This window comes from Pogoniulus pusillus, chromosome 30, assembly GCF_015220805.1.
Source record: "Pogoniulus pusillus isolate bPogPus1 chromosome 30, bPogPus1.pri, whole genome shotgun sequence".
Taxonomy (NCBI): domain Eukaryota; kingdom Metazoa; phylum Chordata; class Aves; order Piciformes; family Lybiidae; genus Pogoniulus; species Pogoniulus pusillus.
Window position 1 is genome coordinate 14,872,974 of NC_087293.1, and position 12,324 is coordinate 14,885,297.

Genomic DNA, 12,324 nt, shown 5'->3' on the forward strand with positions numbered 1-12,324 from the left:
GGTCTGGGTATTTCCTTAAGTGGGGAGGGGGGGAGGAACACAGAAAGGCAGGGGTGGGTGGTTGGTTTCCAGGTGGCTTAAGGTCTGTCAGTGTGGGTCAGAACCCAACACTCGAGGAGTAAAGTGGGGGTTGCTTGGATACATCTCAATCTTCTCCACAAGCCCTACAAGGAGAGGCTGAGGGAGCTGGGATTGGTTAGCCTGGAGAAGAGGAGGCTCAGGGGAGACCTTATTGCTGTCTACAACTACCTGAGGGGAGGTTGTGGCCAGGAGGAGGTTGCTCTCTTCTCTCAGGTGGCCAGCACCAGAACGAGAGGACACAGCCTCAGGCTGTGCCAGGGGAGATTTAGGCTGGAGGTGAGGAGAAAGTTCTTCCCTGAGAGAGTCATTGGACACTGGAATGGGCTGCCCGGGGAGGTGGTGGAGTCGCCGTCCCTGGAGCTGTTCAAGGCAGGACTGGACGTGGCACTTGGTGCCATGGTCTGGCCTTGAGCTCTGTGGTAAAGGGTTGGACTTGATGATCTGTGAGGTCTCTTCCAACCTTGGTGATACTGTGATACTGTGAAATTGCTCTCCTCACAGCTCCCTGTTCCCCTCAGAGCTCTGCTCACAGAACTCCCAGAAACATCCAGGTTGGAAAAGACCCCCAGGATCACCAAGTCCAACCTATAATCCTACTTTAGGCGATTGACCTTAAAACATATCCCTAAGCACCACATCCCAGCAATGCTTAAACACATCCAGGGTTTAAGCTCATTACAGTCCCTGGCCACTCTCTCTGTGAAAAACTTTTTCCTAATGTCCAGTCTAAACCTACCCAGTCTCAGCTTGAGGCTATTCCTCCTTGTTCTCTCTCAAATTACCTGTGAGGAGAGATCAGCACCAGCCTTTCCACAACGTCCCTTCAGATAGTTGTAGACAGCAGTGAGTGTCCCCTCAGCCTCCTCTTCTTCAAATTAACCACTCCCAGATCCCTCAGCTGCTCCTCATAAGATTTATTCTTCAGGCCCTTCAACAGCTTTGATTCCCTCCTCTAGAACTCCAGACTCCACTACACATTCATTGATGTGGTCACAGGCCCTTTCTCTCCCACCCACCACTCCTAGAAAGCTCTGAAACTCCAACCTTTTGGCTCCTTCAGAAGCTTCTCAAGCCTCTGGAAGTTGGGAGTTGCTCTCTGCAGAAAGCCTGCCTGTCCCTGCCTGCCAAACCTCTCTGACGCCGCCATGCACACACACAATTCCAGGGCCTTAATGAGAGCACACACCAGCCTGGGCAGAGACAATGGGCATTTCTCAGCACTCAGCAGAAGCACTCAGAAAGTAGGACAGCACTTGATTTGGAAGCTCTGGAAAGACCTGGGAAAAGCCACTCCCCTACAGGAGCCCTAGGATAAAGTCCCCTCTCTGCTGGTCCAGCAGGTTCACTGAAGTATCTTGTGTCTGATACCAGTTTCTTAAGTGGGGTGAGTGTTTGGGGGTGTTTTTTAAACACTAGGAAGGTTTTCCTTCCCCATTGTGTGCCCATTGCTCGTTAAAAGGCAATCAGTACCCTTCCCATTGCCTATCCTGAGGTTTGAAGCATGTCTTTCTGCTTTTGCATCCTTGTTCTCTCATTTTCATGCCTCCCAGTTCCACCAAAGCAAGCAAGGTGATCTTTGGCCTGAAGCAAAGTGTTTTGATGCAAAATGGCAGCTGCTGGTGCAGGATAGCTTTGTAATGAGGGAGGAGGCAGAAAACAGGAATATAATAGGATAAGGATATAATAAACTATAAAGATATAATAAAATAAAGTGATAATGAGGAATAGGGGTGGGTGGGTGTGTAAGAGAGAGGAAAAAGCCTAAAACAAGTTGGAAGAGTATGAATTAAACTGTGAAATACAATGCAAAAGGATTCATTTTGTGACTGTTACATATATATATAGATGATATTTTAATCAACCAGGCTAGAAGAGAACTCCAAGATAGATTGGACCTCCTCCAGTCCACCCTAGCACCCAGCCTTATCCAATCATAGAATCAAGCAGGTTGGAAGAAACCTCCAAGCTCATCCAGTCCAACCTAGCACCCAGCCCTAGCCAATCAACCAGACCATGGCACTAAATGCCTCATCCAGGCTTTTCAATGTATGAGTGAGCAAGTGGTGAGGCTGGTATATGAGGGAACACCAAACCATGGAAGCAAAATAGCTCAGCCTATGTGGATATAGGAGGGGAAAGTAGCAGAAACTGAGAGACAAGGTGAGGGAAGCCTTATGCCATGCAAATTAGGCAGTGGGTGCAACCAGGGGAGGGTGGTGGCTCGTTTTCAGAACTCATCTACTTTCAGAGCACAGCTATCCAGCCCTGTAAAACCCTGGGAGGTTTCCTGCAGAAATGCCAAGCCTAGAGCCACATCTCTGGGACTGCCCAGCATGGAGGGGAGTCTCACTCAGGGTCCACAGATACCACCAGGAGCCATCACATGGGTGTTGATGGCAATCTTGCAGATATGCTTTCATCCCCCTCTCCTCCCTCCCTCCTTCCCCACATACTATCAGTGAATAGAAGGAGGGTGAGCACGTAGGATGGCCAGAAGAGGCTTTTCTTCCTCTGTCTCTGAAGAAAACAAAATGCTTTGGATTTGAATGCTTTGAGCGCTGCTGCTCGGTGTTTAACGCAACATTCCCAGTCTTTCTCATGTCCAGGAGCTCGAGGATCCCTTGCACATAACTCATACCATCCTCTGGCAGCCCTAGGGAGATGCTTCACAGGATCAGGAGTTAGGGGACTACGGGGGACTCTGCCGAGCCCAGCCCTGCCCGTGCTGCCGCTATGTGTCCACCAGGTGGCGCTCCAGGAGCGGCGGAGCGGCGCCAGCGGAAACGGGAACGGGAATGGTCCCGGGAACGACCGCGGCTCCAGGCGCCCTGGCTGCAGGAATAGCCTCGGCTCCAGCCGCTCCAGCCTCGGGAAAGGGAATGGCTCTAGGAATGGGAATATTAATGGGAACGGCCCCTGCTACAGGGCTCCTGGCATCCTGGCCTCAAGAACTGCTGTTGGAAGGGCCATAGGAACTGCCCTCGCTCCAGCAATCCTAGCTCCGGGAACGGCACACTCCCGGGAATGGGCATGGCCCCGGCTCCAACCACCCCGGCCGTGGGGGGTCATCCCGAGCCGCAAGGCATCCTCCTCTCCTCCTCCTAAACACTGGCACGGAGCATCCAGGTCCTGTCTTCTGCCATCATTTCCCTAATGCTTAATTCCCTACTTTCATTATTTGGCGGATTCGGAATTTTCAGGGTGGCGTGAGACTCGGAGTGAGGATGGAGCTTCCTCCTTGCACTGCTCTGCCCCATGCCCGGCATCAGCCGGGGCTGCATTCCGGAGACTAAATCGGGAGCAATGGAATCACTCCCGCCCCATCGGTCCCGTTCTCCTGTCAGCAAAAGCCTGAAGCCGCGGGATGCGCAGATGGGGGGGTGGGGGGTGAAAATAAGGATGAAATTCATGGGTTATCTCTTCCCCACCCCGCTCCCGCTTAAATAATTGGCAGAGGGAATAAACCAGGTAGCTGGTTCTAAAAACGGTGTGAACACAGGCACCGGGGTCCGGGTCGGCAGCAGAGTAGAGGAGGGAGTGTAGGGGGGGGGCTGTCCCACTTGATCCCCACTCGATCTCTGCTCCTGGAGTGGCAACGAGCCGAGGACCCCCTCCCTGGGCTGGCGAAAGACCCTTGCCTTTATTTATCTCACAGACAAATTTACCCAGGACGGGCGATAACGAAGATAAAGTAAAACTGACCGAGATACAGCTCCCAGTTACACCAGTAAGAGTCTCTCGGCCCCAGCACGGGAGCGTGGCCCCCAGCCAGGGGGGCCAGGAGAGACTGAGACTGGAAAAGCTAAAACCGGGGAGGGAGGTGATGTGAGGGCTCGGAGGGATAGGACACACCGCGCACGATGTCCCACAGCCCTTATGAGCGTCGAAAGGGAACAGCAAAACCTCATCTCTGCGTCATCTTTATGTACCGAGACATCTATAACATCTATATGTGTTCGAATTACATAAATATTCGCACTATCTAAGCCTGCTTATGTATGGAAAATCATAGCTACAGCCCCGGCAGAGGGCGGGGGCCGAGGGGGTCTCTGGAGCGATGCAGACTGCGTGGCTGTCACTGTGGAAATTCGTGCGTTTAATAAAGCTAACCTTTGGAACGGAGGTGGTTAAGAGCCGCTGCCCGGGAGAGCCCTCCGCTCCCAGCTCCCTGCCAGGGATGGCAACAGCTCGCCCTGCTGCTCTCCCACTCGGGCTGCCGCTCTTGCGCTTGGGTTTCGAGGTTTTGGTTGGTTTGGTTTTCGGGTTTGGAGCTTGGTAGGGTTGGGTTTTTTCCTTCGGTTCATAATTGAGACTATTAGCAAACGTCGCCTGGTCATTAAATAAATCTCTGCTGGCCCAAGCCCACGCTTTTCCCGGGAGGAAACCTTCGGGATGCAAACCAAACCCCCTCTTATTCAAACCGAAGCAGCCGAGTTTTCAGAGACAAGGGAGGGGGTCGTGGCTCGTTGCTCTCCCACGCGTGTTCCCCGCCGCGTTTCATCAGCGAAACCTCCCGAGACACGTTAGTCCTTCGCTTCTGGATAGGTTCCTGTGGAGAAATCGTGTTTAAAACAAACCAAAAAGGCACAAGAGCACCAGTGTGGCGTGGCTCTGGGGTTAACCCCCCCAGTAATGACTGACGTCTGGTGCCACTGAGACAAATAAATACATCGTAAGGAGGGCAATGGGTCGTGAGTCGCTTTGGCCCTAAGGTGAGATTTAGCAATGACCGCCCATTAAAACAAGCTTTTCACTTTTCCTAGGGGTAGCTCCTACCCCCCCCCCCCCCCGCCCATCCACTCCAGGGAAGCTTCTTGACCTGTCTTATATTTGCATTTGTGGGGGAGGTTCGGTTTGTTTGGGGTTTGGGGAGGTTTTGGGTTGAGTTTTTTGGGGAGAAATGGAAACCGGCTGAAATAGGACTGAGGAGAGTGGAGGAGCTTAAAAAGAGTCCCTCAAAAACAAATAAACAAAAATCAATCAAACAACAGCAAAAAACTATCACGACACCGGGAAGGCCACGAATAGACAATAAGGGAAAGCTGCAAAGGAAAAAAAAAAAAAAAAAAAAAACATATTTTCAAGCGACCTGTGAGAAAAATAAATGCGAGGGCGCCTAGAAAAAAGTTTCGCGGCAGAAGGGAAATAATCCTGCTAGAAGATCGCAGTGACAACGTTCCCGAGGAGCGCGATGGGGCAGCGTGGTCGTGGGGTAGCGACATTCGATGGGACTCGCTTCTCTGCGGAGGGACCAGAATCCTGCCTCCACATTTGGCACAAGAGCTTGGAACAAAACCCTTCCAGCTCCCTCCCTGCCACCGAGATAGGCTTCTTATTTCACCCATCCTTCAGCCTAATCGATGGGATTCCCTTACTCGGATCCCCTCGGTATTCCGGAGCGGCTCCGCTCGTACCTTCACTGGAAGGTCCGGGATGTGGGGGCGAAAACCACCACTGGCTTTCTTTTTTTTTTCTGCCAGGCTAATTCCCTTCTTAACTTTATTTTTGTCAGTGGCGTTTTGGCGGCTTGCAAGGAAATCAAGCTTCAAAAAGACTTCGGAAAGGAGAAAAGCTGAGGCGAAGGGGTTACTCCTCCGGGAAGAGAAAGGGTCGGGGGGATGTTCTTGGGGTCGGGCTCCGCACAGCCCAGTCTAGTTGCCATCAGGGAGGTTATATTTGGGTTGCTGTGGTTGTTTTCAATGCCTTTTTCTGGGAAGCGCTTTATTTGAGGGAGGGGAGAGTGAAAAGAAGCCGAGTTTAGTGAGACCCTAATTCAGCAGGAGTTAATGGCCGCGATTACCTGAGCGAGAGAGGTTGAACTCTGTTTCGGCGAAACAATATATACGAAGCACAAAATAATGAGAATAATCGAGTAATTAAAATAAAATACTTAAAGAAGAAAACTAGAAGGATTTTGAAAGGGAAAAGCCGAAGGTGGTGTCTGCAGACTTGAGAGGAGAAGGGAGATGAGGACGCAATTCCTCAGCCCCATAGCTCCGTCTGCCCCTGCCTCTCGACTTCAGGGCAACGAGCTGGAAGCCAGAAGGAGCTGGAGCAGTTTCTTGAATGGCCACTTCCATCTAAGGGCTTCGCCTCGCCGTGTTTTTACACGCCTTAATTGTGCACTAATAGTGCGGGATTTGGGGAGAAGCACGTGGGGAGTTTGGGGGATGGCTGGAAATATAGATTTAAAAATAAATACATAAATGAATAATCCCCCCCCCAAACTAACCCCATGCATCACCTTCCCGAGCTGGGGTTTTGACTCGTTCAGGTGGGAAGGGCCGGCCCTGCCCCATCAGGAGATGGATGCGCTGTGGGGCTGGCTGCGGGGTGAGGTCGGTGGGTCAGGAAGCCAACGCGCTGAGAGCTTCCAGCTCCGCGGGCTGGAACGTCCCGTTGTGTGCCTGATGAGGACACAGGGCAGCCACATCGCCCGCTCCAGGTGCCGAAAGAGCGAGGGCTTCTTTTTTCATCCCGCCCCTTCAACCCCCTCCGCCCCAGCTCACCCCAACCCCGCCGTACCGGCGCCTCCAGCACGGATCCACTCAGTCGGCTACCCCCGCTGCCCCCCTCTCCGCTCTGGCCCGCCCCGGGGCCGGGGTGACAGGGACCTGGGAAGCGGGGCGGTCCCCGCAGGGTGCCACAGCCGCTCGGCTCCGCCATGCCCAGCACGAGCGCCTGAAGGCAATGGCCACATCACACCATTTACACTCCCGAAACAACAAACAACCCATCCGTCCTTCCATTCATGCGTCTATCCCTTCGTCCGTCCATCCGTCCGTCCGTCCATTCACCCCGTCCATCGATCAGCCTCGGCCAAGGCATCGCACTCCCGTGCCAGCTTTGCAGACCGGTTCCGTACACCGGGCATGCCAACAGAAACGAGGGGTGATGGCCGAGATGCATCCTCTTCCCTATGCCACACACACACACACACGGGCACACTCAGGCTCTTGGGGTTCTCCTCGGCCCCCACTTTTGCTCAGCTATTTTGGGAAGGGGCACATCGGAGCTCAGCCCAGACCCCCACTGCCCACCCGACTTCCCACCCGGGACAGGGTTCTCTGCCTCTGCAGACAGACGCTGGTAAATTTCAAGCAACTCCTCTATTCTTTCAAGCTTTTATCCCACTTTACTTTCCCCCCCCCCCCCCCCTTAGTCTCTCTCTACCTTCCCAAAATAATTTCCCAGTGCAATCCTACAGCCCGGGGCGAGGGTGGAGGCAGGATGGTCCCCGCTTCCAAGACTTTTACGAACAATCGTTAACAAAATTAACCTTTTTTTTGTTGGCTGTTGGGGTTTGATTTGGGTTCTTTTTACCCCTTTTATTATTATGTTTTTTTTTTTCCTCCCCTTGTGCAAAGGCTGGAGAGGTCCCTTTGATCTGCGAGGCCTGGCGTGCTCCGAGCCTGCACTGTTTGCGAGGAGGGGGGCCCCGGCAAGCTGGGGGAGACACATACCCCACCCCCCAGAGCAGGGACATGAAAGAAGGGGAATAAAAAAAAGGGGAGGGGGGGGAGGGGGGAAAGGGCGGCCAGGGTACGGGAGATCGACCGAAGGGCTTAAATATTTCATATTCCTGGAAGCTGTCAAGGCCAAAAACAACAACCCGCCTCCCTCCGAGTGTTTGCAGAGGGCAGGAGCGTGTGTGCGTGCGAGGGGGCCGGCAGCTTGATTGGAAGGGGGGGGGGAAGGTAGGGGGCGTGGAGAGTGTCATAAATTTTCACTTGCAATCAATCAATAATTAACTAATAGCGGAGCGCGGGCTGGTGGCGGCAGTGGCAGGAGACTGCACTGCCGGGGTGTCTGGGTGTCGTGTCCGTCCTCCCCCCCGCCTCCTCCCTCGGGGGTGTTTAAGTTACCTACACCACCCAGTCCCGGGATGCTGTGGTCTCTGGTGACCCTCTCCCAACCCGGCTTGGCAGAGCGGCTCCAGCCCCATCCTGAGGGGACTCGCGGCTAAAACTCCCCTGAATAAAACCACGTCCCCAGTGAATCCTGCTGTAACAGAGGTCTGGGAAGGGGAGGGGGTGGTAGCGGCGTCCCCCTCCCCAACCCCTCAATTGCACCGAGTGGGTGCCTTAACCCTCTCCCGCGGGCCGTGGGTTCCTTTGGGGGCTGCTCGGCATTGCTGGGGCTGCCCGAGAGATGGCGCCGGCGCCCCACCGGACCCCCCCAGCACCCCCCACAAGCTCTGCCTCCGGACAAACCCCCACACACCCAAGCGCCGGGTCGCCTGCATCAGCCATAAAACCATTGAGGATATCAAGACAGGCGCCAGGTGAGTAATAGACAGGATAATCCAGAGAGATTGCTCCCTGTTTACCTCCATCCACCAGCGCCACAGGAGTTACTCATTAACGTTACTATATACAAATAAGATACACAAGAGATAAAGCCATTTGCAAGTCAGAGTTACACCTGCGCTACACGGATTTCTTGCAAGGGCATGGCAAGGGGGGAGGTCAGCGTTAGGCCCGTGGAAAAAAAAAGGAGATTTGGGGGGGGGGGGGGGGGAACACGCCGAGGGGTTAAATCAATCAGTGCATCTTTAAAATGAAATACAAAGAAATGGTGATCTCTGGTTGTGAAGTGCCCCGGGGCTGGTACCCGCCCGGCCTGTGGAGAGGCTTCTGGGCTGGCAGGAAAGCGAAGGGGAGTGGGTATGGGAGTGTTTGCTTTCCTCTAAATATCAGCAGCCAATTTCCTCGCCGGCCACGAAAATCTTACTCCTCCTCCGCGCAAACTGTAGCTTCTCTCCCTCTGTGAAGAGAGAATTGAGGGGACAGTACTTTGTTTGTTGGGTTTTTTTGGGGGAGGGGGAAATAAATAGAGGTTCTTCATCATTTCTGAAGCCAAATAAACGAGAGCGAAGGGACTGGAAAGCGGCGGGCGGGGGGAGTTTGCAACACACACACACACACTCCCCTAAGGCCAGAGCTCGGAGCAGAAGAGAAAGCGCAGGACGGTTTTGCAGCCCGGAGGGGCTGGCAGTGCTCGCCCCCCTCGCTCTGCTATTCCCCGAGCTCAGGGATGGGGTTCCCCCCTCTCCCGGAGCAGCCCCACTTCCCACTCACGCCTAAGACCCGGGTGGGAATCGGGTGGCAATGCAGCTTGTGGGGCTGCAGCCCGAAGGTTGGCTGAGTCTGTCTGGTTTGGGGTGGTTTGTGTTTAATTTTTGACCCGATGCCACCTCTATCCCTAAAAGCACTCAGCCGCCCCTTGCCCAGGCCAGCTCAGAAGAGTATCAGCTAAAGCGACATTTCCAGAAGCCATCTCCTTGGGCCATTCGAGGTTGGGGGGGGGAGAGGGGGGAGTGGAAAAGGAGAGGGAAAAAATCTCGTTCAGATCAAACCTTTCCCAGTAGATTTAAAACACACGGAGACCCCCAAGACGAAATGGGAACGATCCTGTCCTCTCACGAAGGGGACCTTGAGCAGGGTTTGCTGTGTACAGGGGGGTCCCGCTATGGATTTGTTTAAAAACTGTGATGGGGGCAAAGCTTTCTCGGCACTTTCACCCACCGAAGGTCGTTATCTCACCGGCGCGCAAGCTAGAGGCCAAGGAGCTGCGGGATAGAAACCAGGATAGGAGTTGGAAGTGCATCCCTATAGTATTTATTACTGGCTGAGGATGAATCACTTTCCAATATACGGCTCCTAACTGTTGAAGGGAGAGAGAGGAAGGAAAAATCTCTTTAACAAGGAGAAATATGTGCGTTCTGCTTTGGGATGTGTTCATGGACTGGCAGAGGAGCAGGAAAGGGCTGCCAGGTCTCCTCAGCTCGCTTGTCACTGACCTCCCAGGCCACTGGTCCATCCTGGATGCTTGTCCCGGTTCCAGCTATTTTCTAGCTTAATCTCAGAGATCCATCAGCCCAAGAGTGAGAAGAGGCGATTCCAAACAAACAAACAAAAAACCCCAAACAAACCAACGACCCACCATGTATTTCTAGACGATCACTAACTGGAACAAGCCAAGTCGTCTGCCCGAACGGGAGGGAAAACGAGTCCATCAACTCCTGAGCACTTTTTTTTACCTGGAAACTTTGGAGGAGGGCTCTGCATTAAAATTTAAACCGATCTATTCTCTAATTCTTCACTTTTGCTTTATTAATTTATGACAGATAAAAGCATCGCTGAGCCTTCCTCATTAACTTTTCAAACGCCACTTAATATCGTTCCATTAAAAAGAGGTGACTTAGTAGCCTCTGGATCGACTTTAAAAAGCCAGAAGGATGAAGACGGGAAAAGAAACATTAAACAACTTGCTTAAACCTCCTCCTTTTTCACCACCAATTCAAACGAGCTCATTCCGTCTGGTTCGGGCTAGCTCCTTTCAGGAGGAATATCGTAACAGAGGAAAGAGGGTGCAGGAGAAAGGTTGGAGAGGGATGTTTAATCTTCCAAGCTCGCCATCCATCCTCCTTCGGGAGGATCGGGGTGAAGGTATTTCACAGGACACCCAAGACATTTCAATAAAAATTTATTGAAACTTCAGTGAGTTTTGGTTGTTTGTTTTTTTTAAAGGGGAGGGGGGAAAAAAAAGATAATTACAGAAAAAAAATATATATAGCCAAGAACTTCTCAACATTTATATAACACAAAATATACCTTCATTTTTTTTTTTTGGTGGTGTTTTTGTTTTGTTTCCTTTGAAACCAGCTCTGAGCACCTGACTTTCAAGCCAAGGGAAGTTAAAAAAACTCACTCAAACAAAGACAACAATAAGCACAGTAGTAAAAACTCCATCGTGGGGTTTGGTTGGTTGCTACACCAAGAAAAACGAGGAAAGGAAAAGAACACAAAGGAAAACAAACCGAAAAAATAAAACCCCGACAACAACAAACGAGAATCTTCGGTTTAATTCTTTTTTTTTTTTCTCTTTTACTCTCTCAAGCCACTGGAGAAGCCACTTGCCGTGGATGAATGCATGGAATTTTGTCGTTGTTGATGTTTTTATACGGAAAGCAACACTTTGAACACTGGGAATAAAAAGGAATCCGTGGATTGAAAGCTACCACGGCACACTGCTTTTGATTTTGCTTTTATTCTGTTTTTCTTTTTGTTGCCTTTGAGATCTTTGATGAATTTGGTTTGTTTCTGCTTTGCCTTTTGCATTCAGCTCCTTTACAAAAGGCAGAGGTCAGGTTTTGGTGGGTTGTGGTTTTTTTTTTTCTGGGATGAATTCCTATTTAATAAGCGAGGGGTATTTCTCCTCCGGGTCTGGGAAGGGGGGTGGGGGAGTTACGTTTAAAGGAATTATCAACTTGAAATGAAAACGACTAAAAATTAAAAAGGGGAGGGGGAGAAAAAAAAAAGAAGAAAAGAAAAACAAAACAGAAGACAAAAAGAAAACCAAAAAGCTGCAGTCGTATTTACAGAGATATGTACAATGTCAATAAATTAAAGTTTAATTTCGAGTATTCATATTCCACGTATTTACAAGAGTTATCAAATAATTACATAAATACTTTGTTTTAATAATAGTGTCCGCTCTTTTCTTCTTCTCAGTTATGTTTAAACCTTGTTATTGCATATACAATTAAAGAGGGGAAGCTGTGACCAACCTACAGTCGAGCTACGGAGGTGGGGGCGGGGGGGGGGGGGGTTTAGATAAAGTAAATTCACTGTTTTGTTTGTTTCTTCTTCCTTTCCAGCTACATTTCTTACTGTTGTTGCTACAGGGAAGATCTTTAAGGTAGAAGGATAAAGGTTCTTAATTTTGTTTATTATTATTATTAGTGATAATAATAATAATAACGATGATTTTTTCCCTGGGATTTCCAAATGAGCATTAAAGCTGAGCAACAAAATCTCACCGAATTTATATATATATATATATATATTCAAAGGAATTACCATATGTATATATATATATATATATATTTAAAGGAATTACCATGTATATATATATATATATATATATATATGACCGCCCCCCCCCAAAAAAAAAAACTAAATCCCAAAGCAGACTACTATGGAACATGCAAAAAAAACCAAAAAACAAAAAAAAAAAAAAAAAGGAAGATAAAAAGAGAAAGAAAAAGCAAAGCAAAGCCACTGCCTGGCTTTCCAACATCACAAGAGTATTTTAAACACACAGCTTCCCTTAATATTGACTAAAAGCGGGGGCGGGGGGGGGGGTGTCATTAACAACCCACCCAGGAAACAACTGTTGAAGACTCGATATGTGAGTTACTTTGCTTCTGGAAAGAACAAAAATCGTTTCTCTTACTGC